The following is a 27,015-nucleotide window of genomic DNA, read 5'->3' as shown; positions in this document are numbered from 1 at the left end:
ACGGACAGAGACGCGATGGTGGGAGGAGAGAATGGGGAGAGCGGAGGCAGAGACGGAGAGGGGGGAGAGGAAAATGAAAAGTAGGGAGGTAAGAGGGGGACAGAAGTGGGAGGGGGGTAGGGGAGACTGGGAGGAGGTCAACTAGGTCAATTAGGTGGGGGACTGGAGGGCTTTAAGGAAGAGGTGGGTTTTTAAGGCCCGTTTGAAGCTGGACAAGTTGGGGGAAGTTCTGATGGAGCGGGGGAGCTGGTTCCAGTGGAGGGGGGCAGCGCAGGAGAAGTCTTGGATGCGAGCATGGGAGGGGGGAAGAGAGGCGGCGGTCGTTAGCCGAACGCAGAGGGCGGGATGGAGCGTGAATGGAAATTAGGTTGGAGATGTAGGGAGCAGTGGAGTTGGAGAGGGCCTTGAAAGTAAGAGTGAGGAGCTTGAACACGATTCTGTAGGGGATGGGGAGCCAGTGGAGGAACTATGAATAAATTGTCCAGTCCACTTTACTGAGACAGCGCAGAGCGGTGTAATTCATTCATTGTGTACGTCTCTAATGGGTGGTGGTGTCAAAGACAGGGTACTTTTTCTCCTGCACTATAGGATCCTAGACATATCTGCTACTCTGCGGAGTGGAGGCAGGCTTATTTGTGAATTAAGACATCTGAGTGGACGTCGTTAAGGGGCTGTTCCCGTCTCATTGCTGAGTACATGGAATATATGAACACCCTATGAAGGGTGTGCCCTGACATGCTGTACAGCATTCTACAATAAAAATAAAAATACTTCCCTTAGGAACGTGAGGCTTGGTTTTTAGTAGCAGTTCTTTTAGTGCCATATATCTGTGTGACAAATTTATTAAAGCACAGCACAATATTTGACACAGGTCAGTTTTTTATTGGAATTCTGTCTGCCATATTTCTTACACATGTGCTTAGTGTATGCAAGAGCAGAGGACATAAAGGTAACGGATAGCACATGGATTAGAATGTTTAGGTAGGGATGTCTGAGAAAGTCATGCATGGTCTAGCACTGTACCTGACAATATGGACAATATATTTACAAAGGTTAGGAATGGAATGTAAAATGGGTAGAAATGATTTTAAGAAACACTTTAATTATTTCTAGTACTCCCAATGGCTGGTAATTAATAATAGCCATCACACGGGAAAGGTGCCTGATTTCAAACCAACATAGGAAGCCTTATGGGTCAAAACGTATGTGTGTTTTTTGCTCTAATTAAAGGTTGGAAAGAAAACATTTTGCCTCTCTCTCATCGACTTGCTGCTCTCTTCCTCCAGACAGGAAATAAATATCTTTGTTACACAGTAATTTCACCAACAAGTTAATTATTGTGATGGCCTTGTTAGCGATGGTCTTTCCCTTTTCTCTGGCATTTTAATTTGCAAATTAGCCAGTTAGACCACTACATTGTATCTTCTGATCAAAATAGATGATATGAGCAGCATTCTGACCACGCAATAGGCGGAATAACTGTAGGGAAATGTCATACCTCTTCTCTGCTCTCTTAGTTTTCTTACTCAGATCCTGTAAATCAGACTAAATCTTATCCAATAAATAAAATGAGCATAAATAGCCACAAATAAGCAAGCTGTACGTTCTAATTCGTTTTAACCCCGGGGTTTGCTGGACATTAATGGAGTCTGGAATTAACTATTGGAACTGAAGATTATTTGGATCAATACAACCTGGAGCTCCCGGCTAGAGAGAGGATATCTGTGGAAGGATAAGTTATTATACTCAAGTGTGCTGTGACGCTGTTCCCATAAGAAGAGGGGTTCATAATACAGCTAATGCCCTGTTGATTTCTATCTGCTTTGCAGTTATTATTCCGTCAACTAAACTACTGAACTGTTTATATACTTGTGGGATTCATCCAGAGTCGGACTGGGGCATGAAGGGCCCACCGTGGGAATACAGTGGTAGAGGCCCATCAGAGGGGGTGTGGCCAGCCACTAGAGAGGCGTAACCAAATCACTAAAGGGGGTGTGGCAAGCCCACAAAGAACAGCTAGCACCATAGTGTAGTGTGTAAAGAATGCAGTGTTTATATAAAGAGTACACAGTCTTGACCTGCCCCTTAGATTGGGCAGAACAGTCACCAAAAATCTAGATTGTTCTAGTAGAATCAGAACATTTGACAGACTATCTTCCTCTCTCCTACCTGTTCTTGTCACTTTTACCACCTGTGGTTGTAGGTTTCTTTTGTTGTGGCTTGTCTGGGTTCAGGAATTTGACAAAAAAAAATGGGTACATTTAGAAAATTACAACCAACCCTGGCGTTAAATCAATAGCACCCACAATTAATATTTAGGCCTTCCCCCAGCCCAAACATTAAAGTAATAGTATTCCCATTTAATAAATAAACCTATTTTCCTCCCTCCAAACAGCCCCAGCAATAAATTAATAGTATTTACATTTAATAAATATACCTATTTCCCGCAACTGTCACTGCCATTAAATAGTTCATATTCAGATTTAATAAATAGGCCTCATTCTGCCCTAACTCACCCTCACATTCAGTTAATAGCCCCCAAACCACCCCATCTTAAATTAAGTCCCCACTATTAAATTAAATTGCTCCACCATCACCCCAGAAACAAAAGAACACCCATTAATTAATTAACCACCACTGCCCCCACCTACCTCTCACACACACACACACACACACACACACATTACATTGCCTCAAGCTACCTGTGCCATCACACACTCACATTACATTGCCACAAGCCTCCTGTGCCATCACACACTCACATTACATTGCCACAAGCCCCCTGTGCCATCACACACTCACATTACATTGCCACAAGCTACCTGTGCCATCACACACTCACATTACATTGCCACAAGCTACCTGTGCCATCACACACTGCCATTCAGTTTTCCCCCTTCATCACTCTGTGCCATTCTGCTCCCCCTCTCTTCATCACTCTGTGCCATTCTGCTTTCCCCCTTCATCACTCTGTGCCATCCTCTTCTGACCCCCCATCACTCTGTGCCATCCTGCCCCCCCATCACTCTGTGCCATCCTGCTTCCCCCCCCCATCACTCTGTGCCATTCTGCTCCCCCTCTCTTCATCACTCTGTGCCATTCTGCTTTCCCCCTTCATCACTCTGTGCCATCCTTTTCTGACCCCCCATCACTCTGTGTCATCCTGCCCCCCCATCACTCTGTGCCATTCTGCTCCCCCCCATCACTCTGTGCCATTCTGCTCCCCCCCCCATCACTCTGTGCCATTCTGCTCCCCCCCCTCTCCTCCTTTCCTTTATTTACTTTTATTGGCTTCTTTCTACTCTCCTCTTCTCTCATTCTCTTCTGTCTTCTTGCTTTCTTGCTGGCTCCTCTCTGCACCGCTCCTCACTGAAGGGAGGGAGGAGCGAGGAGGGGCGCTGCGATCAGGTAAGTTTTTTTTGTTCTGTTTTGTTTTTTTTAGTACCCCACCCCACCAACGAAGAGGGTTAAGCCATCGGTGTCGGGGCCTACCAGGGAATTCCCCGGCTCCTTGGCGGGCCAGTCCGACCCTGATATCATAATTGTTCAGATGTGGTATATAGGCTGCCTAAGGACAGCCTATTTGAGTTGACAATGCTTAAATAGCTTGATTATTAGTGAAATTACGTTCTCCAAACCAGTTCTGTACAGGTTGCTTATTTGTGGCTAGTTATGCTCATTTTATTTATTATATTTTAATATTTAATAAATTTGATACACAATATCTGAAAACAGCGCTTCTTTTTCCTGATATGTTGGTCATTAGTTTGCAGGTTTCAGACTCTAGTGAGCTGCAGCTTAGATATCAACACTATTTCTGACTAATTAATTTACCGCCCTGATGATATATATATATATATATATATATATATATATATATATATATATATATATATATCATTTAAAATTTTATCCAGAAGCTAAGTAAATCCAGTGCCGGAATATGTGCTTTTGCAGCCTACATTTTTATATAGTCTAGGGATTTATTTTTTATATGAGTGACATTAATTTAGTGTTGTCTTACATGTACCCTTTTCATTATGTGTAGATGCTTTTCTGGTGGAAGTAGTGATGACAAAATAGATATTGCGCCTCCTTGGGACTATTTGTCGTTTTATAGGTTTACTCTCTAGACTGCATGTAAGTATATCTCCATAATCAATGTCTTAAGGCTGCACCTATTCACTATCAGAAAAAAATATATTCCCACCCAAAAAAAACAACAAATGTGATAAAAAAAAAAATGTTAAACACTACTGTAGACAACAATTGCCTATCAAAAAATTTAATTCACACTAGACATTATTTTACGGGTTACCTCGTACATGCTCAGCCTGGAGACTGATACACACAGTGACACAGAATGAGGTGAGGGAAATATTTGAGTTACAGTTTTTGTAGGATGCATTTAAAAAATAGATGGAGACCCATTTAGTTGGACAAGTTTATGATAAATCATCTGTAGTGATTTCATCCTTTTTTATTGTACCACTCACTATATTTCAATACCAAGATGAGTCATATCTGCATAAAGTAGCGAGTAGGTAATTAAAATGTGCCAGTCAGATAAAGAAAGGATTAATTAAGCAATAACGCAAGAGAAGCCAATGCCAATTTATGACTAATTCGTTTTGTTTAGGGGTCATGGGAGTTATAACGGAGGGTAGTTTGTCTCACTGATCTTAAGATGTGTCACAGCCATAATGGCCAAGGGCAGGGGTGCTGAGAGACTCGGAGATACACTTGTGGCAGATAATTGTATGATTACTACAGAGCTGCATTGTCTTATAACTACCATTAAGAGGTTTATTTATAATGGACTTTCAAATACGATGACAAATACTAAATGTTGGCTAAAGCAGAGCAATCTAGCTTTTAATAGCTGAGAGGAAGGGAAGACAATGTGTGACATTTGCTGCTGCTAAATTACCACTTTCAGTAGGCTTTGTGTGCTGCTTTGAGCTGGCTAGCAAAACATGCTGGTAGTTGTAGTTCAACAACAGCTGAAAAACTGCAGTTGACATCTGATCACTGCCAGGGCAACCATTAAGTTAAATTTATGGTAATACCCCCTAAACCATTCCACTTTCATGTCTTTGTGGCATGGAAGTTTATTCAACTGGAAATGCACATTCTGAGAAGGGTACACTGCTGCCATATAGGAGAGGTACCGTATATGATTGGCACTGATGTTCTGATGTTCAGTAGCCACACACACCTATTTGTATCAGAAATTAGGTTAAAACTTGGTAGGGTCATTGGCTACGGTGTGTATTCTGATATGCTTCTTTCAGCTCTAGTGATATACTTGTTAGTTAATTGTGGGTCATATATTACTCTGAACAAGTTATGTTGGCCTCTGTTGAACCCTTTCACAAATAATGTGTTTCAGACTATAGGGCTACTATTCTTGATGTCGCTGTTGAGATGTTATTGGAGGGCTTTGGTGACCCGAAGTCACTTTTAACTAAAAGTGCACAAGGTCGCGTCTGCAAAAGAGAGTTGATATATTTTAATTCAAATGATATATAAATACCACACAAGTGATATTGCTGTTTACGATTAACTACTGCTAACTACTGTACTGTAGGAAAAACCTATCACCTTCACAAGACTTTATTTTATTGGCTTCTATATGCCCTCCTTCAGTGTTTACTGTGTGCATTTATTTTTCTCTCATCTGTGCTTTTTAGCCATGTATCTAGGCAGAGATGTTTATTTCCGTTGCCCTTGAAAAAGACACTAAGTGCTCTTCGGATACAGGTAGGAGGCAAATGAAAAACTCCTTTATCGGTGGGGTCACAAGGGCACTTTAAGTGCAGCTTTTGTAAGACATAAAATACTGTCACTAATTTACACGTTAGTATGCGTGTGTTTGGACACGATCATGGAGTTATTTGGTTCAGTGCTACTTTGCGCTTATAGATCCAGAGTAAAGTGAATAAGCTATTAATGGTTTATTTGTTGTTTTGGTATGAATCACCCCTAGATGGGTTAATATACCAGAGGCAACAGTAATGGTTGTAAAGCAATTAGACCTTGTTGCTGGTTGGGTTGAACAAGGTGGTCTCTTATGGTATTTATCTCTCCTGTTGTGCCAATGAGTGTTATTGAGCAGACTCCACAGTGATTGATGTTTAGAACATTCAGTTCACGTGCCATGGGATGAACTGCTGCATTAATGTGTGTTATGATTAGATCATTAGAAGTACGATTTTCACAAGGAAGTGAGCAAGGGAGGACACATGAATGACAGAGGAGACACAGGAGCCAGTGCATTATACCCTACCTGGCAGCGAACAAGTGCTGAAATCATCTCAGCTCTTTGGAGTGATAAGAGGCACTTTCAATAAACATTGATTTTAATCTGAGCTGAGATTTATTACCTTGGCCTGGAATGTTTGAAGAGATGACTTAATGAAGTGGAGATCAATGTTCTCAGCTTTTCAAATTGAATCAGCCTCGGCCACATCCCACAGCTCCCAGCACTGCCTGCACAGATCAGGTCTGTTCATTCCTGTAGGTAATTGTAGGTGGTCTGACAATAGAAAAATGAGCCCCAAACAATAAATTAACGGCACATCACTGGAGGCAAATGTTATTGGAGGGTTTTGGTGACCCAAGGTAAATTTTAACTTAGACAAACCAAACAATAAATTGAAAGTGTACTTGCACAAGGTCGTATCTGCAAAATACAGTTATACATTTTAATTCAAATATAAAACATATTTGCAGGTTGCAGTACACTTTAAAGTTGATTTTATGTGATCGCTTCATCACTTTTGAATGTGAATATCTTTTCCGCTCCAACCTCCACAGGTGATATATATGTAATCAATACGGGCTTTCATATCTCATTTATACTATCAAATGTAAATGATTTAATATGGAAGAATTTGATTATTACTCGCACATGGACAATATATTATAATTATATTATTTTGTAGATATGAACATTTAGGACTGCTCCCCGCCACATTCAGACATTAGCCAGCCAAATAAGTTATCGAGCACCACCGTTGCTACATTTTTTTTTATGGAACCAGGTAGATCGTCTTCATCAGGCTGAGTGCACTAACTGTAGACACTGTGCAGCTGCATGTCATGAGCATTGTTATGGGCAGTATATCGAATATAATGCATAGTTCACTGAAGTTGTTATAATTTATTGTTAGAAATGTTTATTTATATAGCATAGTACTATATAGTGCTGCACTGTTGCAAACAGATGGGCTATTAACAAGTAAGTGGGACCTTCATACAAACTTACAATTTATAGGACAATCGGAGTTTGATACATGAAGTTAACTGCCACATAGTCCACATTGGTGCAGCCAGGTTGCAATGAAAAAACAGTGCTTAGTGTGGTTATATGATCCCATCACGTAGAAATGTTGGTTTGGGAGTCAGAAGATTGTTCGAGTATAGAAAAATAATAAATGTAAATTTTGAGTGATCTGTGTACAGCCTAGGGAGGTCAAGAGGGTTATTAGTGGATTTGATGGGCTCGCGTAAAGATGTGAGTGTTTAGGGAATGCTTGAAGGTTTGGAATCAATGGGGGGGATGTCTTGTACTAAATAGGAAATCCATAGTGTGAATGCAGTCTGAAATAGTCCAGTAGTCAGGAATGGGAGCAAGTAATGATTGTGGATGAGATCTTGGGTAGAGCAGAGAGGTCGAGTTGACATATATTTTCGGACAATTGAAGATATTAATAATTTTGATAATGGTTGTGTATGTTATTAAAAGTGTTTTAAATTGGATTATGTGAAGGGCTATCTTCAGCCCACTTTACCTTAGCAGACAATAAGTGGGGATTGTTTACATGTAAGGAGCTGAAGGCTGCTGCTTCATCATTTGAGTGGCCGGCGTTCTGCTCTGCGTCTTCATTTGAGTGGCCAGCGTTCCATGTGGTGGCACCATTAAAATCATAGGATGACTGACTCAGTGTTTTAAGCTCCCCAAGCAATCGTCTAGGGCAGTCTAATTTTAGAGCCAACCCTGGAAGTAGAAGCAACCAATGTAGGAACTGGCCGTACAGAGCAGCAGAATGTTGTCAAGAACAATTAGTTTAGCTGCATTAAGAAAAGATTGTTGAAAGTTTGGTTAAAATAAGACCCTTAAAAATGGAATTGCAGTAGTGACCGATTGGATGTGGGAAACAAAGGACAATTCTTAGTTAGGAATGGCACCTAGACAGCGAGCATGTTATCGACAGAAATAGGTCAATAGCCTATGTTGAAGGTGAATAGCTCAATATAGTGAATTAGCTCAGTTTTAAAAGATTGAGTTGTGGTGGTGAGAGGACATGTAAGATGAAATGGCATTAAGACATTCAGCAATGTGGGACAACATAGATGGTGAAAGATCCAGAGAGGATAAATACATTTGGGTGTCATCTGCATAGAGGTGAAATTCAAAAATAAGTGGTGGAGATAGATATGGGCAGAGGGCATAGAACCAAGCTTGGTCCTCCTCCATTTGATGGAGGAAAGGGAGAACAGGTGGATTCAGAGAAATGAACTTTTTGATCAGAATTATGGAAACTATGATAGGACAGTGTTTAGTAGTGATCAAATCATTCACCACTGTAGTCAATGCAGTCTCTGTGTAGTATTCGGCATAAAAGCCTGAGTCTAGTAGGCTGTGTGATGGAAGAAAGCATGCGAGGTGAATATAGGTAAGCCTCTGAAGAAGTTTGAAGGGGGGGCATGGGATTTTGAGAGATGGGACTGGAATCTAGAGAGAATTTGGGTTAGAATTATTGGTCAAATCACTTGATTTGAATAATGATGGAAAAAAATAAGTGGACAGAGTTTAATTGTAGATTAGGCCAGGATGAGGTCAGAGTAGAAAGCAAGATCTTGGGCAGTGATCGTGGTCTGAGACGTTGGTGTGAGAAGGTCAGGATGAGATTTAAATGTATTAGTGAGGAGTCTGGGGTTAAAGCATTAGTGGAGATGAAGGATAGGAAACATATTTGTTTGGCCATGACCAAAGCATTTTAGAAGGAGCAGTAGAGGAATATATATATTTGAGGAAGTTATGAGAAGTACAAGACTTTTTCCAATGGCGTTCCACTTCGCAGGAGAGTTTTGAAGGCATGATGTTTCATAATTGTGTGCCATGTCTGAGATTGTGGTCAAAGCCGAGAAGAAAAATTAAGTGGAACCACTTGACCTAGTGATGTTTCTAGGATGGGATTAAGGTTTTCCAGATTAGGACAGGAGAATGTTGGTCTGTATTGAAAAAGAGGGTCATTTGCATGGACACATCTTTATAACTAGACTCATTTCCTGGAAGTATGGGACAATTGCCTAATATGCTTGAAGATTAATAATACAGTTGATTTTTCATATGTAAGTATTGTATCACACCACAAATAATTATCTACAGAACTTGACTTTTAGTTATGTTTGGGGAATTTATGTAGAAATATATCTTGTTCTGAACTGAATATTACTCCTGGCTGCAGCATAGATGATAAACAAAGAAAGAAGACAGTGGTTATGGGGGTGCACATTTGAACATAAATATAACTTAAAACCAGAAAAATCTAAAAATAAGTAATTTAGTAAATCCGATCTGTTCATTGATACAATAGATTCACCCACATCAGTAGTGGCATACCCCCAACATTTTTCTATGAATTAAATCTTCATCCTGCTTCTCTATTTGATTTCATCTAAAATAACATGTTCATTCAGATATAGACCCACTGTCAGAAGCTCCATCTCCCATTTTGCTGTGCAGCTTTTTCAGGGCAAAAGAAAATACTACATTTTGAATGATCATTTTAAATAAATGAATCATAATAAATCTGTAAATATATATAGGCCATGAGAAATATCTAAGTAAAATGTGGAATATTAATGAGGATTTTATTAAAGGCGCATGAGCCTGCAGTATGGAGACAGTATAAATTCATTAGTTACATTCCCTGACTGAATGGTGTTTGAAGAACAATATATATATATATATATATATATATATAATCTACTATATAAATGCCTAGTGGCGTGTGTGAAAAAAAAAAAACAAGCTGCAGCGCCACCTGTTGGGCAGAGTTATACACTGACCTATATATTTCTTGAAGGAGAAGTGACAGTTGGGAGTGGTTGGTGGTTGCCGGGGGTGACAGTGGGGAGTTTTTAACACCTTAAGTAGCTTGATGAAGGATGTGGCGATGAAGATGAAGGATGAGGTGATGGAGAAAAATGATGAGGTGGTGACATGTGGACAAAACCACGTTAAAAAAGGGCGCTTGCGTCGGGAAGTAACGTTCTTCCCCTGAGGAGGCCTGGGCTAGGCCCAAATGCATGACAAGAACCTTTTTAACACCTTAAGTAGCTTGATTTGACTAGAATGCATGAGTATCATGCACGGGTTAACTTGTGTGTGTGTGTATATATATATATATATATATATATATGTGTTGTGTGTGTACCTGCCAACGAAAAATATAAATTAATCACAAGAGAGGAAATAACCGTTTGGTTAATCTCATATTATACATGGTACTGGCTACAAGGCAATATAAATGCCATATATGTATATAAAATGGAAAGACAGTTGTTGTTGGCGCTTGTCTTTGACACTGTTTTACTCGTACATTTGTTTGGAACCACTTTATTCTTTTTGTATCACTATTTATTGTAATAGATTGCTGGTATTAAATCAAGTGGAGATAGATTTATGATTTTAATAAATACCTAATAAATGCCTAATAATCCCCATCATGCTGTGCCAGGTATCAACAGCTGGAGAACTCGAAACTGCATACTGATGGTTTACTTACTTCTAAATTGACTGTTCACATTGGTCTCTAAGCAGCTTCCGGATTCTCTGCAAGGCACAAAACTAAACCATAAAAAGCTTTTTTTCCCCCCCTGCTTAACTTATTTACAGACTGCAGTTGTAAATTAACTTTGGTGCATGTCTGTTGTGTTCTGTTTGTTTGCTTTGATGCTTGGTCTTTGTTGGATGATATCAGGGCAACTTGCAGAACAAAGGTTTAGTAGTTATAGAAGCCTCCATACTATGCAGTGCAAATTGCAAACATACCTCTTATAGCTCTCAGGGACAAGCAGCCCTCTTGAGTATCCATCCCTGCTCACCATAGCGATAAATCAGCCCTCAAAGGTTCATTAGCTGCTGCAATAACATGGGATCCATAAGTCATGGAAGTTATTAGTTCCTGCTACATCCGCTGATTACATAATTACAGTAAAATACATTTCCGATGGCAGCACATCTCCAGCAGCCAATTAGTCGAGTTCAGAAGGTGCTGAGGTGGAATTATTGTGTGTGTGTGTGTGTGTGTGTGTTGCCTCTTAATAAAACCTGTCATTTCTGTTGCATGTATTACGTGGCTCCTTCTTTTTTTTTCCTTGCTTTGCAATATAAGTATGATTTAGAGTGTTTGGTCCTAGACACGTGTATAAGAAACTGACATGTAACATATATCAAGGCTTCTTATTGTGAAACGTAGACAGACAACTCCTCATAAAGAAGGTTTGGTCAACCAAATGCTGGAAGGGTATGCTGCAACTTGTAGTTCCATAACCGCTAGAAAGCAACTTGTCGCCTGATTCTATTATAAATCATTGTTTTACCAAACCTACTACAAAAAATGCTTATTCTGGAATTATACTTTATTTGGCTTCTTGCTGTATAAAACAGGGATACTCAAATCTCAAACATTTCTTTCAAATGTTATTTAACAAATTCAATTTTTATTGACATTTTGGGGATGAAAGTAAAATAAGAAACATACACAATAATGGTGGAAATAAGGGGAGGAAAGACATCAGGGGGGGGGGAGTACATTGAGTCACATTAAACAAGTACTTCAGACAATAGCAAAAATTATAAATTAAAAGCTGGCAGTGCTGCATTGCTTTTACAAAGAGGAGGATACCTGTGGTGGTGCTAGATACTCTGAATAATAAGTACTCCAATTGAGCTATTCAAGCAAAGGGGAAGAAGCTGACAAGCAATATAGGAGGCCCAGAGTCTCCATAACGTAGCTCTTCTGGATTTTGACCGTAATAATTGAAAGGGGCAAGGGGGAGGGAGACTTTCTGGATTGTGCAATAGCTGTTCTAGTAATAGTAAGGATGTGGCCAGTTACATATCACTTATGATTTTGTAGAGAAGGAAACTATAGGTGCAGCAGAGTGATTTCCAGCAGTGGGGCTAAGGAAATCACTGCATTAATCAGGTTTATAGCTTTCATCCAAAGCCTTGCAGCTTCGGGCTTGACCAGAAGGTGTGCATCATGCACTCTAGCTCACCACAGTTCCTCCAGCAAAACTTTGACACATTGGGCATAAATATATGAAGTTTCTCTGGAGTCAAGTAAATTCTTTGTAAAATCTGGAGAAGCATTTACGAGTGATTAATGCATTTTGACATCTTATATACGTTTAAAAATATACTTTCCCATTCCTTATCAGTGATAGACATTTGTAGGTCCACTTGCCATAGAGACTGAACTGACAATTTGCTAACCTCACTGGAAGAGAGGAGGAGTAGGTACCAGGAAGAGATGCCACCAGCTCAGACCTCATAGTTATGTAGAGGGGTGGGGGAGCAGGAGCAGCATGATTTCTTACTTGGGACTGAAACCAGTGTCTGACCTGTTAAGTACTTATAGAAATCCCTCGAGGGAATCTTAAAGTAGTCTCGAAAGTATGCAAAGGAGAGGAGGGAGGTGTCTATGAGGAGTTGTAGGCTCTTGCCATGACACCAAACTCAAGTTGGGGATATTTTAGATAGGCCCATTATTGACGGGTTAGAGGAGGTGAGAACAAAATGAGTGGATAACTTTACCAATGGTCCCATGCCCTAAGTGAGTCACAGATGCTTGTCAGAGTAGAGGCCTCTAAAAGCCTTGTTCTCTTTCAAATATTATTAATTGCTAAGCAGGTATTTCATAATGTTTCCTAATATTTTGGCCACTGAGGCAATGCTGCATTGATATTTTTCTACCTTGGAAGAATATGCAATATGGCAGAGTAGTAATAAAATTCCCCATATACAATAATTTATGTCCACGGGTCTTGCTAAACATATATGTAAATGAAACCATTCTCGTAAATGTGTACATTCATGTCATGCTTCAAGCTGGGGTTTAGGATTCCTGTTAGTCACTCAGGAAGTTCTGAGGAACATCACGGCTAATTGAATTCCCCCTTGGTGTAATATACAATCTATATTATTCCACTACAATTGTTTTAGTTTTAATTTAATGTTTTTAATTTTACTTAAATGTTTATAGTGCTCCTGCTTACAGGATAAATACAAATACATTGAAATTTGGCTGCAATTGGTAATTATGCCTTGTTATATTTACATTTTCTTCTTGTATTAGTAATCATTATAGTCCCATACCCCCCTCCATGCCGACTCTGAAGTGGGCAGATGTGGGAGGATTGCCAGCTCTCCGGGAGACCTGCCTGGAATTTGGAAGTCTCTCGGACATTCCGGGAGAGTTGGCATGTATGCAAAGACCACTCTGATACCGAGGTAGATATTTGTAATTGGATTAGAGATTGCTTAGTCACAGATAATCTCTTGTCATGAAACAGAGTGCAGTAAATTTACAAGTACTGTAGCATAAAAAACAAACAAACAGGATCCCAATAACAGCTGAATTTTTCCATCCCAATACTGGGCATTGGGATTTTTCATTTTGTGGCCCAATAAATGTTTGTTTGTCCCTGTCTATAAGACTGCACTTCAGGGTCATTCTTAGTGCCCCAAATCTAGTGGTCTTTTTCGCTGCCTTTTGATGGCCCTGTATGACTCCTGCTGCATCAGGTATTCATTAGACTGCCAGCTCCCTCACTGTGAACAAGAGATTATATGCAGGACTAGTGTGCGGTAACATAGTGGCCTTTGTACAGGGCCAAGTTACAATTAGCCTAACGTACTGCTAGTACCGCCCACAGGAGGTGTCAGCCATAGTCACAAGGCGACAGAGTACAAAGGAAGGGGAGACTACTTGCAATACAAAGGGGGGGGTGAGAGGGGATCAAAAGCAAGACGCAGAAGTGGAGAAAGGGGAGCTGAGAAAACTCAGGGGCATGAGAACACAATAAGGATGCAATACGGACAGGGGACACAAACCAAACAAAGGCTCAGACAAGATACATGAGAAAAGAATAAAATATATGCATAAAAATGCCAGTATAAGAGACTGGAGTCAAGACGAAAGCTGGGTACACACTACAGAAATTTCAACCAACTTTTTATGCCGATTGATTTTACATGCGATCGATGGTCTGATCGCTCGGTCCATGGACTGCATACACACTAGCCTTGTTTAGGACAATAAGGGGAAGAGCGGATGTCCCTTTAGCAACTTTTTACAGCCATGTTGTCGTGAGCAATGACTGTAATTTCGTACTCACTGTTGTGAATCGGTCAGAAGTTTATACACACTACACAGCGGAAACGAGATTGGAACGAAAATATTAAACGGTACGACCAACCAAATGAGGCGACAATCGTCCATTTGGGCAGACTTTCAACCATCATGTCACTGCACACACTGACCCGACTTTTGAACGAGCGGTCGTATGTCGGCTGATTGAGCCGATTATTGGACGAAAACCATGTAGTGTGTACCCAGCTTAAGGGGATATAGACAAAACACAGGAAGTAAGTGTAGGGGCACACCTTTCATGAGATGAGGTTAGATGAAGGACTCCAAGGCAGGACTTGTCTTTGCATCTACTGCCTGTCATCTGCATTTATGGAGATTAATCTGCTTCCATTGTCCCTTATCATATGGAGTGGTGCAAATTTGCAGCCAGCCAGCAATCCTTATGTTGCTGAGCACCACTACTTGGCATTGTAGGACTTGATGAAGTGTGGGGAAAAAGATGATTCATTGCTGTATGTCACTGCTAAAAATCTTACTGGCCGACTGCAATACAATGACAAATAACTACAGCTAGCATATTACTGAAAATCACTGCTGGCATAGTACTGGACTACCATTACTGATATGTAACTACTGATAACATATACATAAGCAGTACTTTTGGTAGGCAGCTAGTGATGGCTTATAACTACTATTGGCATTGAACTGGGCAACTGTTACTGTTATTTAACTAATACTTCTGGTGTTAATGGGCATTTATGTTGATACATTAATGGACAGATATTAGTGGCATGTAACTATTACCTTTAGCATGGACAATACTACCACAGACTGCTGGCATATTATTCCACCTTCATATTGCTTGCATATAACTGTTATTTAAAAGCGACTCTCAACATGTTGAGCTTGGTTGTGGGCCCAGGTCTTTTGAGAAACTGCTATTGCCCTGGAAGCCAGCACTTGGGGCTAATAGTGAGGACATTCTGGGAGTCATTACAAGGACTTCTGTTATTATTTTCACATCTATCTAATAAATATACATCAAAGCACTGAGTGGCTGGTCTGTAGTATACTGCCAGTTTCCAGAAGGTTTTCAATTTTGAAACTATGATCTGTGTGCAATTTGCTGTCAACCATGTCCTCTGCCAAAGCATTTGATTTAATTTCTTTTCCTGTGCTGGCCCTTCTGTATGCCACCAGAGCTTAATGTACTTCTAGTAGGTGCCATGATTGCATAATGTTTGTGGTTGCTGTTTATATTTTTCATATATTTCTATATGAAACTCAGTTAAAATGTATATACTGTCCAAGAATTTCCATATACGTCTTGAATATTTATAAGATTGTATTAGAAGTGTAAAAATGACTTTCCAATTGCTGTCATGCCAAAACCTGTGTCTGTATAGCAAATTGTACTGTAATAATGGCCGTCCGTAAGAGCCAAGATTGTTTACTTGATGGATAATCTGCGCTGGGATATGACAAGGAGGGCCATGTAGGTAAGCAATGTTTAGAGTTTGTATTCTCACATCATGACATATTCTGGTGTAATCTCTTGGCACAGAAATATATTATTTTCTGTGGGTTTTTGTAAGAGGTAGAATTGAAATGGAATGACACTCCTTCCTCCTCCCCTACTAGATTCCTGCAAAGCCAATTTTACTTTCATTTGCAGCTTATATGTACATCTCAATTTGATATGGAAGAAAATCTTTATCCCGCAAAAGAGGCTTGTTTTCATTGTGTTTTTAAAATCCAGATTTATTACAAAGCTTATACTACTCTCACTGTAACAGTTAATAATATTATATTGCCTGGAATCTCATCACAAATTCAAAAGGCTCCCACTGAAACACAAGATGCAATGGATTACCGGGAGGTGTGGTTTTCAAAATATTTTGACAGACATCTTGTCTGTGGATGTCACAAAAACTCATCAAATTATTTCTAAAACATGAGCAAATTATACATTAATTTCTAATTGTTTTCAGAATTGCCAAGTTGAGTCATGTAGCAATATTACTGCTTTTCTCAAGTTGCACCGTAACACACATTGTTATATATTGTATTATATTATGTGACCTTTTTCCAGTTTCCTGTCCAGATAACACAAAGATAAATATCCACTGTCCTTGTAGTGTTAATATTGTTTATTTATATAGTGCCAGTATACTCTACAGCTCTTTACATTTGGGATCCAATACAGTCATAAAACAAGACGGGGTATAAAGAAACAGACAGAGGTACAAGAGCCCTGCTCACAAGCTTACATCTAAAGGAAAATAGGAGTTGATATAATAGCTTAGAGATGTTAAGAAGGTGGTTTGAGAATTTGATAAAGTTGCCCAAAGAGTTTTCAGGGACTGCTTGAAGGTTTGGAGGCATGGAGAAAGTGTTGTTCTACAAGGGAATTCCAGGGAGATAATCATCTCTCCTCCTTGTACTGCTACAGCTATATTTGGGTTAGATGAGTTGCCTTGTGTTTTCCTGTCCTTTTTTGATGAGTGATAATATCAGATGATGTGGTTCATTTGCCTTACTTTAAAGCTCCGTTAGCATGTTAAGCATTTTTTGTTGTTTGTTTGTTTTTAATCAAATGTTATACCTAAGTAATATCTCCTTCTTCTGGGCAAGGGGTGGGAGCTAATTCCTGAGAAACTCCGTGTACTATCAAGAAGCTCCCACTGCATCAACCCACCATCACCAGGTCACAGACGTAAATAGATTTCAAATTCTTGTCCAGGTAAATCTTGGAGCTGGAACTTTGAAATCTAATTATGCCGGTGAAAATATTGTTGATGATAATGCTCTGTGTGTGTGTGGTAGGAAACATAGATTGTGAGCTCCACAGAGCAGGGACTGATGTGAATTATGAAATGTTCTCTATAAAGCACTTTGTAATATGTAGGTGCTATATGAATAACGATTGATAAATAAACAAGGGTCCAATAATGCAGGTGTGGGTAAAATCAATATAAGTAGCCTTGTCCTTTTAAGGGAAATATTTGTTAAAAAATTATAACTGGTAATATAAATGGTATATTTTACCTTTTAAGAGTGCAGAGCACATGTTCCTTGTTGTTTTTTTCTTTGACTCTTCCTTGGCTATAGTAAACTTTTAGATGTACCCTGAACTTATAAAATGATGCTTGTTACTTTCCTTTCTGAGTGACATACCTCAACACACTGTATATCTGCAGACACAATAACAGCATAGATAACAAAGTTGTAACTAGTATTATAGAGCTCTGGGCAAGAGAGAACACTGTTCCAACCCTGTGCTGATGTCTCCTAGCCGTTCTTGTAGTTTGACTACATGGTGCTGCTGTTGGTGTCTAACGCTCAGTTGCTGCTTGGCCGGATCCTGGAATGTAGGAGTCCTGTTTGTAAAAGAGATAGTTATTATTCACCTCTTGGAAAGCTGAGCAGTGAGTGAACAATATAGGGCTCCCTGCCCCTAAAGCAGCCCGACATTTGATCAGTAGCTTCATTAATTAATAAACAGGCCTCCTTTGACCCAATCAGCCCCAGAATTTAATTAATGAATATGTCTATTGACCCCCCATAGAGTCCCGATATTAAATTAATAACACCCACGTTTAATAATTAGGCCTTCTCCCCCCTAACCAGCCTGACATTAAATTAAGTGTTTATGTTTAATAAATAAGCCTACTTTCTCCTAACCAGTCTCGCCATTAGATTAATAGCATACCATTTATTATTTAGGTCTATCTCACCCCTCCTTACCCCGACATTAAATTAAAAACATTCCTATTTAATAAAAATGCCTATTCCCCTTCCCCCACTAACCAAAATCAAATTATTAGCCAGCAAATTTCCCCCACATTTATTTGGGACTATAAATTGCTATTAAAGACATTACCACCTTTTGAATACTGATTTACTTTTTTTTAATTATACCTAATTACTTAACAAGTTTTATAGTATTTATGTACTATTTATGTACCACAAAGAAAATCCCCTTCTATCCAATCTCCAGCCCCCTGAATCCCCCTCCTTGTTCTCTGTAGCACCCTCCCATCTTCCTGTTCTCTCAAGACATTTCTCCCCCACACTGTTCTCTCCAGCCCCCCCCACACTGTGCTCTGCAGCCCCCCCACACTGTTCTCTCCAGCCCCCCCCCCCCCACACTGTGCTCTGCAGCCCCCCCCCACACTGTGCTCTGCAGCCCGCTTCCCCCACACACTGTGCTCTGCAGTCCTCTTCCCCCCACACTGTTCTCTCCAGCCCCCCCCCACACTGTACTCTGCAGCCCACTTCCCCCACACTGTGCTCTGCAGCCCCCTTCCCCCACACTGTGCTCTGCAGCCCCCCCCCCACACACTGTGCTCTGCAGCCCCCTTCCCCCACACTGTGCTCTCCAGCCCCCCCCCACACACTGTGCTCTGCAGCCCGCTTCCTCCACACACTGTGCTCTGCAGCCCTCTTCCCCCCACACTGTGCTCTGCAGCCCGCTACCCCCCACACTGTGCTCTGCAGCCCCCCCCCACACTGTACTCTGCAGCCCGCTACCCCCCACACTGTGCTCTGCAGCCCTCTTCCCCCCACACTGTGCTCTGCAGCCCTCTTCCCCCCACACTGTGCTCTGCAGCCCCCCCCACACACTGTACTCTGCAGCCCTCTTCCCCCCACACTGTGCTCTGCAGCCCCCCCCCACACACTGTACTCTGCAGCCCGCTTCCTCCACACACTGTGCTCTGCAGCCCCCTTCCCCCCACACTGTGCTCTGCAGCCCCCTTCCCCCACACTGTTGTCTCCAGCCACTTCTCCCCCAGTGTGCTGTGCAGCCACTTCTCCCCCACACTGTTCTCTCCAGCCCCCCCCACACTGTACTCTGCAGCCTGCTTCCCCCACACACTGTGCTCTGCAGCCCTCTTCCCCCCACACTGTGCTCTGCAGCCCCCTTCCCCCACACTGTTGTCTCCAGCCACTTCTCCCCCAGTGTGCTGTGCAGCCACTGCTCCCCCACACTGTTCTCTCCAGCCCCCCCCCCCACACTGTACTCTGCAGCCCGCTTCCTCCACACACTGTGCTCCGCAGCCCTCTTCCCCCCACACTGTTCTCTCCAGCCCCCCCCCACACTGTGCTCTGCAGCCCCCTTCCCCCACACTGTTGTCTCCAGCCCCCCCCCCACACTGTACTCTGCAGCCCGCTTCCTCCACACACTGTGCTCTGCAGCCCCCTTCCCCCACACTGTTCTCTCCAGCCCCCCCCCACACTGTACTCTGCAGCCCGCTTCCCCCACACACTGTGCTCTGCAGCCCTCTTCCCCCCACACTGTTCTCTCCAGCGCCCCCCCCACACTGTACTCTGCAGCCCGCTTCCCCCACACACTGTGCTCTGCAGCCCTCTTCCCCCCACACTGTGCTCTGCAGCCCCCTTCCTCCACACTGTGCTCTGCAGTCCTCTTCCCCCCACACTGTTGTCTCCAGCCACTTCTCCCCAGTGTGCTGTGCAGCCACTTCTCCCCCACACTGTTCTCTCCAGCCCCCCCCCACACTGTACTCTGCAGCCTGCTTCCCCCACACACTGTGCTCTGCAGCCCTCTTCCCCCCACACTGTGCTCTGCAGCCCCCTTCCCCCACACTGTTGTCTCCAGCCACTTCTCCCCCAGTGTGCTGTGCAGCCACTGCTCCCCCACACTGTTCTCTCCAGCCCCCCCCCCCCACACTGTACTCTGCAGCCCGCTTCCTCCACACACTGTGCTCCGCAGCCCTCTTCCCCCCACACTGTTCTCTCCAGCCCCCCCCCCACACTGTGCTCTGCAGCCCCCTTCCCCCACACTGTTGTCTCCAGCCCCCCCCCACACTGTACTCTGCAGCCCGCTTCCTCCACACACTGTGCTCTGCAGCCCCCTTCCCCACACTGTTCTCTCCAGCCCCCCCCCACACTGTGCTCTGCAGCCCCCTTCCCCCACACTGTTGTCTCCAGCCCCCCCCCACACTGTACTCTGCAGCCCGCTTCCCCCACACACTGTGCTCTGCAGCCCTCTTCCCCCCACACTGTGCTCTGCAGCCCCCTTCCTCCACACTGTTGTCTTCAGCCACTTCTCCCCCAGTGTGCTGTGCAGCCACTTCTCCTCCACACTGTTCTCTCCAGCCCCCCCCCCACACTGTACTCTGCAGCCCGCTTCCCCCACACACTGTGCTCTGCAGCCCTCTTCCCCCCACACTGTACTCTGCAGCCCCCTTCCTCCACACTGTTCTCTCCAGCCCCCCCCCCCCCCACACACACTGTGCTCTGCAGCCCTCTTCCCCCCACACTGTGCTCTGCAGCCCCCCCCCCCACACTGTACTCTGCAGCCCGCTTCCTCCACACACTGTGCTCTGCAGCCCCCTTCCCCCACACTGTTCTCTCCAGCCCCCCCCCCACACTGTACTCTGCAGCCCGCTTCCCCCACACACTGTGCTCTGCAGCCCTCTTCCCCCCACACTGTGCTCTGCAGCCACTTCTCCCCCAGTGTGCTGTGCAGCCACTTCTCCCCCACACTGTTCTCTCCAGCCCCCCCCCCACACTGTACTCTGCAGCCCGCTTCCTCCACACACTGTGCTCCGCAGCCCTCTTCCCCCCACACTGTTCTCTCCAGCCCCCCCCCACACTGTGCTCTGCAGCCCCCTTCCCCCACACTGTTGTCTCCAGCCCCCCCCCCACACTGTACTCTGCAGCCCGCTTCCTCCACACACTGTGCTCTGCAGCCCCCTTCCCCCACACTGTTCTCTCCAGCCCCCCCCCCACACACTGTACTCTGCAGCCCGCTTCCCCCACACACTGTGCTCTGCAGCCCTCTTCCCCCCACACTGTTCTCTCCAGCGCCCCCCCCCACACTGTACTCTGCAGCCCGCTTCCCCCACACACTGTGCTCTGCAGCCCCCTTCCCCCCCACACTGTGCTCTGCAGCCCTCTTCCCCCCACACTGTGCTCTGCAGCCACTTCTCCCCCAGTGTGCTGTGCAGCCACTTCTCCTCCACACTGTTCTCTCCAGCCCCCCCCCCACACTGTACTCTGCAGCCCGCTTCCCCCACACACTGTGCTCTGCAGCCCTCTTCCCCCCACACTGTACTCTGCAGCCCCCTTCCTCCACACTGTTCTCTCCAGCCCCCCCCCCCACACACACTGTGCTCTGCAGCCCTCTTCCCCCCACACTGTGCTCTGCAGCCCCCTTCCCCCACACTGTTGTCTCCAGCCCCCCCCCCCCCACACTGTACTCTGCAGCCCGCTTCCTCCACACACTGTGCTCTGCAGCCCCCTTCCCCCACACTGTTCTCTCCAGCCCCCCCCCACACTGTACTCTGCAGCCCGCTTCCCCCACACACTGTGCTCTGCAGCCCTCTTCCCCCCACACTGTTCTCTCCAGCGCCCCCCCCCACACTGTACTCTGCAGCCCGCTTCCCCCACACACTGTGCTCTGCAGCCCCCTTCCTCCACACTGTGCTCTGCAGTCCTCTTCCCCCCACACTGTTGTCTTCAGCCACTTCTCCCCCAGTGTGCTGTGCAGCCACTTCTCCCCCACACTGTTCTCTCCAGCCCCCCCCCCACACTGTACTCTGCAGCCCGCTTCCCCCACACACTGTGCTCTGCAGCCCGCTTCCCCGACACACTGTGCTCTGCAGCCCCCTTCCCCCACACTGTGCTCTGCAGCCCGCTTCCCCCACACACTGTGCTCTGCAGCCCTCTTCCCCCCACACTGTGCTCTGCAGCCCCCTTCCCCCACACTGTTGTCTCCAGCCACTTCTCTCCCAGTGTGCTGTGCAGCCACTTCTCCCCCACACTGTTCTCTCCAGCCCCCCCCACACTGTACTCTGCAGCCTGCTTCCCCCACACACTGTGCTCTGCAGCCCTCTTCCCCCCACACTGTGCTCTGCAGCCCCCTTCCCCCACACTGTTGTCTTCAGCCACTTCTCCCCCAGTGTGCTGTGCAGCCACTTCTCCCCCACACTGTTCTCTCAAGCCTCCTTCCCCCCACACTGTTCTCTCCAGTACCCCCCCCCCCACTGTTTTCTCCAGCCCCCTCTCCCCCACAGTTCTTTCCAGCCCCTTTCCCCCCTCACACTGTGCTCTGCATCCACTTCTCCCATCCCTCATTCTTTACAGCCCCTTCTCCCCCCATTTTCTGTAGACCACCGTTTTCTATGACCTTTTTTTCTTCTTTTCTCTTTCTGTCCACTTTTCTGCTTCTTCTTTTCCTTCTTCCTGGCTCCGCCCCTCTGCACTGACAGTGTCATGATGTCACAATGCTGCCAGGAAGCGGGCAGGTGCTGAAATGCAAAGCCCAGCACCTGCATTTATGTAGACATGGGGCAAATAGCGGCCAGGCGTTGCACTCCCTCAGGCTTGCTCCCTTGGTGATCACACGGCCTTGTTATGGCTCTGATAGATAAGCTCAGACTGTCCTGGCACAAATGGATAAATTAAGTAATCTGCTGTATTCATATATATTTTTTTTATTATTATTAAACCTTGTCCGGTCTGGAGCCACAGAAATCTGAATTTATATTTTGGTAAAAACTGTGCCCACACAGATATCACCACATGAATTTGTATTGTTAGAAATCGTGAGATTTACAATGACATTTGGAAATGTTCAATTACCTTTTCAAAGAGTATTTGAGAGCCCTTTCAAAGTGCAGAAGAAATCAAATATTTCCCGAGGGAAAGGTTAGATAAAAATAAAACTCTGAAGAAAAATCCAAGAAATGGCTCTTTTATTACAAGTCCTCATTTACATTCCATCACACATTTTACAGCCTACAATTGTTTGCGTTATGCAGAGAGCAGGAATGGGCAAGCAATGCACAGCTTTCCCTGAACTACTTCACCATCATGCTCAACCAGGTAACTGGATAATGGAAAACATAGTTCACCAGATGTTTCTGCACCTATGTTATAAACTGTAACAATGTTATAATCTGCTTCATTTAACTGTGCATCATCATTGTTACAAAGTGGCTTTTTGCAGGGGATTAGTATCCATGGCCAAAGACGCAATCAAAATATTGGCTCCTACATCACATTATCTCTGCCGAACTACTCCTTGAAACTCTTACATATGCTCTAACACATTTGAGCTTAAATTGTTATTGTGTTCAACTTGTGTATCAAACCTCATAGTACTTTTATTTTGCTGAAAACAGCACTATGAACTCCCCAAATTTATCAAAATATACAGGAAGTCCCTCACCCCAAGCTTGCTGTGTGTGTTTTGTCGAGGATATACTCATAATGCTGAATTTGAAAACATTAGGCCCCACAATACCATCAGAAACTTCCCTATTTTAATTTCATACTTGTGGCTTATTACTTGTAGAGAAAAGAAATCTAAGACCTGTAAGTTTGATTTGTTCTAGGGAATAGGATTGTAGCCACAGCTAAGGGGTTGACAGCCAGTTTCCCAAACTCTGCTGAAGGCAGGGAAAGTGAAATTCACTCCCCTGCTAGCGGGCAGCGTGATCACGTGTACACTCATGGTCTCCCTCGCACCCCCCACAATTCTGATTATACAGAAGCTTATTGATGGCAATCCAGATCTACAGAAAACTGTCCAAGACTAAGGAAGGAATCGAGATCGTAATATCCTGAGCAGGGAAAAAGACAAGGTCCACATGTCTTATAATCATTAGTAAGAGTTTACTGAACTGTAACTCATCAAGATGCAGGATACATAAAGACACCCCTGTTAAACTGAAGGAGAAGAAAACGGTGACCAAGGCATAAAAGATAAATCTTATCTTTCCTGGGAAAAACGAACAATGTACCTCAAGGAATGTAAACTGTGGAACCTGTACTACAGAATAGAGTTTCACTTTATCTCTTTATGTACGGTGATCTGAGGCCTCTTTTGATCCCTCATTGTGCCTAGTGGGGATAACAGAGAAAACAATAATATTCTTAGTCAACCATTTCTCTATATTGTATTAAAATTCATACCATCTCATAATACATTTACAAATTACACATATAACATATATACAATACAAGTGAAATGTAATGTAATGAAGGTAATCCTGCTTTAAGGAAGGTAAACTTAGAGGCTTCCAAAGTTTCCAGGTAACAAACTGATTTGCCCTCCCTTTCGGCATTGTCAAGTGCAAACAGGGATTGGCCAGCCGCCTCTCCAATTTTATCTTGGACTTTCTTTAGAGTCTGATCAATGGAGTCATTATGTATTCCCATTTACTATGGAAGGCGAGGCCAGATCACTTAGTCTTCTCTAATGACTGTGGCACGAAAGGTCTGAGGTAGAAATATTAATTTCTTTCAGGACAGGACATTTTTTTCCTTTTTCTTTTAGTAAATAGTTTTTCAGATGAAGTACAACTTCCTGAAGGAGAGATCACTCTGTTAGTGGTTTGCCCATCCATTCTATTTAGTAGCAATTGGGGACAGCTGTAGAGTGTCTGTCATAGTGACAGACATAGCATTCTCTATCACAGCACGGAGGAAACACCTGAGCTGTGGGGTGGGCTTTCACGTGTCCACAGGCCTGCCCATGAATGGTGCACTGCATGCCAGCAGGGGAGTAAAATTGAGTTTCATTTTCTAATTATTTTTTTTTCAAAATGATAGACTTTTATAGGTTAGGTTGCCCATACCAACCAATCCTTCATAAATGTCTCAAATTCCAGAGACTTTTATTACTGAAAAGTACTCTATCAGCCTTAATTTTTATTTGCTAAGATTTTGTGCAATTTTATCTCCAAATCACATCAACCAATACTGCAGCATTGGCCACTTTAACTGACTGCGTGGTTTAGTTATGCCCAAACATGGCAACACGCTAGAAATAAGTTTTATCAGCGCTTCCTGAAATGTACTCTAGCAGCTAATATGATTTACAAGTTAACCCGTGCATGATACTCATGCATTCTAGTCAAATCAAGCTACTTAAGGTGTTAAAAACTCCCCACTGTCACCCCCGGCAACCACCAACCACTCCCAACTGTCACTTCTCCTTCAAGAAATATATAGGTCAGTGTATAACTCTGCCCAGCAGGTGGCACTGCAGCTTGGTTTTTTTTCCCCACACACGCCACTAGGCATTTATATAGTAGATAAACTATTCATCTTGTGCTACAATATTTTCCAAGAATTGACTAATTTTGAAGAAAAAGAAAATGGCTGTCATTTCTGTCAGTGTAGAAAGAGGTAATGGAGGGAAAGCGGAATCTCATGCGTTCGGACAGTGTAAAGCCCCAGTGGGGAAGGGTTCCCTTATGTTGCTTTGTGCCAGAAGCGTAACCCCGGTATTTGCAAAGTAACTTTCATCGTTATCGGAAAGCCTTTCACTTCAGTTTTTGGGAATTTTGAGACTTACATTTTCACCCATTGGGAATAAGTCGTAGTTTAGGCCAGGCCTGGCCATCCTGGCTCTTCAGCTGTGGTGAAACTACAAGTCCCAACATGCCTTGCCAGCTATCAGCTGGCTATCTAATGGAAAAGCATGCTGGGACTCGTAGTTTCACCTGGAGACCACAGGTTGGCCAGGCCTGGTTTAGGCAAATACTTATGCTGAATATTCTTAAATTCTTACATTGATATATTTAACTTTTACAATGCTGGAAAAAACTCACAAGATCTCTGGCGCTACAATTTTGAATGTTGCTAATCAGTATAAGAAGTAAATTGGAGCAATTCCATGGAGATAGTGTCCAATCTCCTATAGTACAATATAGAAAGAGAAAAAGGATGAATGCGCAAATCCACTTCTTATTAACTGTATAATCAAAATTTAATGATACCAAGTTATTAGACCGTCACAATCTCACATATGTATAAAAAATGGAGAACATACCTATACATAAATCTCTAAGTATATCCCCTTAATAATTGCATATACACAGCATTCAATCAATACTCTTTAAAATATGAAGAAAACGGACTCTAGCGTCTTAACTCAATATTATAATGAGTGAAACACATTTTCATTTTCATAAGATAAAATAAAATCTTATCAGTATGGACATATGCGGCAACAATGTATCTCCTTGATGAATAAGAAATCCAAATGACTCCACAGTTGTTGTGCACGTTATATCCGGCAGTATGAAACTTGATAGAGATCAGTATACGCAAAACAATCTTCCTCCGTATAAGAGGTATGTAGATTTCCATCAATTTGTAGTCCTACATATATTAGTCCACGATGTATTTAGGGCATAAATGTCCTACCCACTTTCTAGGAGAAGAGAATAATATTTAGAGGTAGTAGCCCGCGATATATTTGGGCAAAAATATCTTCCCCGTTTTAGGAGGAAAGAGTAGTCTCTAGCGGTAATAGCCCACGTTGTATTATAGGCGAAAAAATTGCTTACCCGCTTCTAGGAGACGGAAAGTAAATCACTCGCCTCTATACCGCTCCGGCGGCTGCTAGATTCAGCTGTTTCTGTGGTGCGCACCAAAAGCTGTTCGGACAGGAGATCACCTCCAATAGTAAGGTTCCTCTTGAAAACAGAGTTAGGAAATAACTTCGTGCACAGAAGTTATAATGATCCTCACGATCTTCTCACTGAATAGGAATACAAGCACTGAGCAATAAGAAAGTCTCTGCAACGCGTTTCGTCTGCCTCTGCAGACTTTTTCAAGCAATGTAAATGAGACTTCCTCT

At 43.4% G+C, this 27,015-nt stretch overlaps 1 protein-coding gene across 3 annotated transcripts in view; it reads left to right on the top strand.

Moving 5' to 3' along the window:
- The window catches only part of CHID1 (chitinase domain containing 1), a 296,065-nt gene that overhangs the window by 265,653 nt on the left and 3,397 nt on the right, over window positions 1–27,015 (top strand). The window lies entirely within an intron of this gene.

The sequence above is a fragment of the Mixophyes fleayi genome, chromosome 10 (assembly GCF_038048845.1).
Source record: "Mixophyes fleayi isolate aMixFle1 chromosome 10, aMixFle1.hap1, whole genome shotgun sequence".
NCBI lineage: Eukaryota > Metazoa > Chordata > Amphibia > Anura > Limnodynastidae > Mixophyes > Mixophyes fleayi.
This window is presented reverse-complemented; position numbering and strand designations above follow the sequence as displayed.